The sequence below is a fragment of the Camponotus floridanus genome, unplaced genomic scaffold, assembly GCF_003227725.1.
Source record: "Camponotus floridanus strain SB8 unplaced genomic scaffold, Cflo_v7.5 scaffold186, whole genome shotgun sequence".
NCBI classification, from domain to species: domain Eukaryota; kingdom Metazoa; phylum Arthropoda; class Insecta; order Hymenoptera; family Formicidae; genus Camponotus; species Camponotus floridanus.
The window spans coordinates 185,037-190,893 of NW_020229310.1; the positions used below are offsets into that span (position 1 = coordinate 185,037).

At 25.5% G+C, this 5,857-nt stretch overlaps 1 non-coding gene across 1 annotated transcript; it reads left to right on the plus strand.

Annotated features, from left to right (window-relative positions):
* The first annotated feature begins 1,996 nt into the window (after window positions 1–1,996).
* On the plus strand, window positions 1,997–2,078 carry Trnas-aga. Its single transcript has one exon. It is a non-coding gene; the product is annotated as a tRNA-Ser (tRNA).
* The last annotated feature ends 3,779 nt before the right edge of the window (window positions 2,079–5,857 follow it).

Sequence of the window (5,857 nt, forward strand, 5' to 3'; positions counted from 1 at the left end):
CATAACTCGAAAAATACTTCATGAAAAAATGTTTATTTATAGTGTTTTGGAAAGCTCTCGAAATAAGCTACAAGAATATGTAAAAATATATAAGGTCCATTTAAGAAATGCAAAATGACTTTCACGTTATCTTCATGTGACTCTTCGAGGTCAAACTAATGGCACCATCTTATGTCCCCCTAGAAACCATACAATTTTTGTCTGAAACATCTTTTTCTAAAATTAAAAATAAGAAAGTTATTTAGGGTGGGACATTAAAATGGGACCCTGTATATTATTTATTAAAGCTTTGATCAGCCGAAATATCGATTTATCGATTTTTACTAATAAAAATGTGCAAAAATTCGGCTACAGATCAAAAAAAAAAATTAAATTAAATTTTTACAAACAAAAGCGACGTCTTTGCTCTCCGCATCGCTGCACTGATCTACGATATAAATACATATACGCGTTGATTGTGTAAAAATTGATCACGTCGTTGATTGAATTAGAATTAAATTTTGCATTTTTTTTTATATCTCGAGACTAAAGATGTAAACCTGCTGGAAATTTTCAATCTGAAATCATCTCTTATTCATTTTACAGGATAATTAATATCGACGAAAAAAGGAATGATTTCATACACATATGTCAAGGCTTCTAAATACTTAATTACAGATTTGGATACCGAGAAATTCGAATTTTAAACTTGTTCCGATGTACGTGACGTGGGATAGGTCTAACATTCCCGATCGCGAGAGGAAAGAGAAATAATTTTTCTATCAAAGCCTCGGATTTTTATTTATAATCCGCTATTGGCATTAACTTAAGGCTGTTAAACGATGGTGTACGCATCTCATGCTACAATTATCGTCTCGCACAATGCGTGTAACTTGTTAGGCCTATCTTGCTCTCGATCAACGACACTGTTATTTGATATATACATATATATATATATATATATATATATATATTCGTCATGACTATCGTATAATATATCAGGTTTCTTCAGGTCATTGAGTAGAGCGTAGAATTTTTCATCTTCTAAGTGTTAAATGACAAGAAAAATATTTTATAAGTACGCATATATATATATATAAAATATATATAAAAAATATATATGTATCTATAAAAACACGTATATATTATATATCACGTAAGGGCACATTATATATACGCGTGTGTATGTAATATATATATACTATAAATATATATCCGAATGTACAATTTCACATCGTGGATGTATTGTTATAGATTAATTGCGTAAAGAGAGGTGGCCCCTTCTTGTCGTGTTCTCTACATAATTGGAAAACCGAGGCCACTCTCGTTTATTCCACCACGGAACATATGCATAAAAATACAAATATATATATATATATATATATATATATATATATATATATATCTGTCATTATATTCCCGCTAAGATACTTACTATTATGGCTATTATACGGCATGATAATCGTGAATGTTGTGGAGTGGATCTATTTATGAATCCGTCGATCGTTAATGTAATCAAACGTGTTCTGTGCGTGACTTTTAATAGAACACTTTAAAATCGACTCTTGCGTTTCTTCTTCTCCCTCCTTCCGCCTCGCTTTAATACCATTTAAAACTTAATACCGTTTGAATATATTGGAAAGATAATTAAGAAAATAATCAAGAATATTTGCTTCTTTATATGATAATTTTGTACAAGTTTAATTCTTAAGATGTGAGTTAAAAGATATTATTTTTACAAAAATATCATTTATAAAAGTTTAGGATATTATCTTTAAAAAAATTATTTACAACAATTTAATATATTTATAAAAAATTATTTATCAAAATTTAGCATATTATTTATAAAAACATTATAAAAATATTATTTATAAAAATGTAGCATATAATTTATAAAAATATTATTTACCAAATTTAGCATATTATTTATAAAAATGGAAAAATATATAAATTCGTTTATTAAAAAATGTGTCTATGGCTTACCATGAAATGGTGAAGATGGCAGAGAGTTTCCGTAGCAGTCGTGGCCGAGTGGTTAAGGCGTCTGACTAGAAATCAGATTCCCTCTGGGAGCGTAGGTTCGAGTCCTACCGACTGCGAAGGTTGTGTGATAAATTTTTTTTATATTTTTACCAATATGTACATGCAAATAGTTTTCGATAATATAACCAGTCATGGTTCACGTATTTTATTTTTGTATAATAACTGAAAAATATGTAATGCGATGATACAGCTTCTTTCGTAATATCGATAAAAGTCTATTGAAAAGTTTTTGTGTTATGAGCGTACGATTAGTCGTTGCGTCAATATTGTGCTTATCAAATCGTCGCGACGTATGTGTGTTTTTTTCAGGGTTGAGTAACGCGTTATTTATAACGCCGTTAATATTATATTATTATTTTTTTATTAATAATATACTTATATTAATAATAATATAGTAATAATAATAATATATTATTATAATATTTATATATTATTATAATAATAATATATTAATAATAATAATAATATTGATAATAAACTTATATTAATAATATATAATAATATATAAACTTATTTTTTTTTATAACGGACTGAAAACGGCGTTACATTTTTTTTGTTTCTGTAATTGTAACGATAACGTAGTTAGATTTTTTTAGTAACGATAACGAATTTAACAATTACTTTTATCGTTACTTTTTATATTTTGAAAATACCGATGACATCGTATTTCTGTCATATTCAATTTTTAGTCATCGATATTCATAAAATTCGATAATACTTCGGATGAAATTTATTGCTCTGAAAGTCTGTGAAGCTGGCACGACAATCTACGAATTTCAAAAAAATACTAAGAGCGATTTATGACATCATTGATCAATCATATCTATTCCATTCTTCTGAGGAATGGATATGATTGGCTAGCTTTTAAGTTTGATAGTAATCGAACGAGAGCACAAAAAGAATATAAATTTAGCTGTATTTATAAATTTAATGGAAATTAATTTTTTTTTTATTTACATGTTAAGTTACATGTTAAGTGCTTTAAAATCTATATCTCTTTAAATTTTTTACGGTTTCGTAAATTTAAAATAAAAAATTTGTTGCTTTTATTAATATTTTAATAAAAAAAAATATTAATTTAATAAAAGACAATTACCAAAATAAATTTTTTATTTAATTCTATCTTGTTTTAACATTAAAAGTAACGGGAAAAATAATGAACTAATAATGGTAACGAGTAATAGTACATCCCTGGTTTTTTTTTTGAGTCGACATAATCTACTCGAATCGATAAATCCAAGTTAAATAAGAGATACGGAAAATCGCAACGATACGCATGAACCGAATGAAATAATCATTAAACAGATGGAAAATGATAATTCATAATGGATTATGAAGAGATATCAATCATAGCTATTCCCTTCTTCTGAGGAATGGATATGATTGGCTAGCTTTTAAGTTTGATAGTAATCGAACGAGAGCACAAAAAGAATATAAATTTAGCTGTATTTATAAATTTAATGGAAATTAATTTTTTTTTATTTACATGTTAAGTTACATGTTAAGTGCTTTAAAATCTATATCTCTTTAAATTTTTTACGGTTTCGTAAATTTAAAATAAAAAATTTGTTGCTTTTATTAATATTTTAATAAAAAAAATATTAATTTAATAAAAGACAATTACCAAAATAAATTTTTTATTTAATTCTATCTTGTTTTAACATTAAAAGTAACGGGAAAAATAATGAACTAATAATGGTAACGAGTAATAGTACATCCCTGGTTTTTTTTTTGAGTCGACATAATCTACTCGAATCGATAAATCCAAGTTAAATAAGAGATACGGAAAATCGCAACGATACGCATGAACCGAATGAAATAATCATTAAACAGATGGAAAATGATAATTCATAATGGATTATGAAGAGATATCAATCATAGCTATTCCCTTCTTCTGAGGAATGGATATGATTGGCTAGCTTTTAAGTTTGATAGTAATATCGAACGAGAGCACAAAAAGAATATAAATTTAGCTGTATTTATAAATTTAATGGAAATTAATTTTTTTTTTATTTACATGTTAAGTTACATGTTAAGTGCTTTAAAATCTATATCTCTTTAAATTTTTTACGGTTTCGTAAATTTAAAATAAAAAATTTGTTGCTTTTATTAATATTTTAATAAAAAAAAATATTAATTTAATAAAAGACAATTACCAAAATAAATTTTTTATTTAATTCTATCTTGTTTTAACATTAAAAGTAATGGGAAAAATAATGAACTAATAATGGTAACGAGTAATAGTACATCCCTGGTTTTTTATTTGAGTCGAGATAATCTTTACTCGAATCGATAAATCCAAGTTAAATAAGAGATACGGAAAATCGCAACGATACGCATGAACCGAATGAAATAATCATTAAACAGATGGAAAATGATAATTCATAATGGATTATGAAGAGATATCAATCATAGCTATTCCCTTCTTCTGAGGAATGGATATGATTGGCTAGCTTTTAAGTTTGATAGTAATATTGAACGAGAGCATAAAAAGAATATAAATTTAGCTATATTTATAAATTTAATGAAAATTAAATTTTTTTTATTTACATGTAAAGTTACATGTTAAGTGCTTTAAAATCTATATCTCTTTAAATTTTTTACGGTTTCGTAAATTTAAAATAAAAAATTTGTTGCTTTTATTAATATTTTAATAAAAAAAATATTAATTTAATAAAAGACAATTACCAAAATAAATTTTTTATTTAATTCTATCTTGTTTTAACATTAAAAGTAACGGGAAAAGTAATGAATTAATAACGGTAACGGTACATCCCTGGTTTTTTTTTTGAGTCGAGATAATCTTTACTCGACTCGATAAATCCAAGTTAAATAAGAGATATGAAAAATCGCAACGATACGCATGAACCGAATGAAATAATCAATTATTAAACAGATGAAAAATGATAACGGATTATGAAGAGATAGCAATAGATGCAAATTTCTGTTAAGGAGGAAATAGATCGATTTCGTCGATAATACAATTTTATCCCCATCTGTTTGCAATTATAGATAAAATCAGAATATATTATTGACTATAATACTGTATCAACGTTACCGAAAGCCATTACGCAATTATTTCTACATACTACGCAGCCAATTGAATGATAATAAATTGCGTAATGATTTCTCAACTTGGTACACGTATACTTTGAAGCAGTGTGATTTATATCTTCTTCCGACACAGAGATATCTAATTAAAATAAAAAATTTGTTGCTTTTATTAATATTTTAATAAAAAAATATTAATTTAATAAAAGGATATTACCAAAATAAATTTTTTATTTAATTCTATCTTGTTTTAACATTAAAAGTAACGAGAAAAATAATGAACTAATAACTGTAATAAGTAACGGTACATCCCTGATTTTTTTTGAGTCGAAGTAATCCTTACTTAAATCGATAAATCCAAGTTAAATAAGAGATATGAGAAATCGCAACGATACGCATGAACCGAATGAAATAATCATTAAACAGATGGAAAATGATAATTCATAATGGATTATGAAGAGATATCAATCATAGCTATTCCCTTCTTCTGAGGAATGGATATGATTGGCTAACTTTTAAGTTTGATAGTAATATTGAACGAGAGCACAAAAAGAATATAAATTTAGCTGTATTTATAAATTTAATGAAAATTAAATTTTTTTTATTTACTTGTAAAGTTACATGTTAAGTGCTTTAAAATCTATACCTCTTTAAATTTTTTACGGTTTCGTAAATTTAAAATAAAAAATTTGTTGCTTTTATTAATATTTTAATAAAAAAAATATTAATTTAATAAAAGAATATTACCAAAATAAATTTTTTATTTAATTCTATCTTGTTTTAA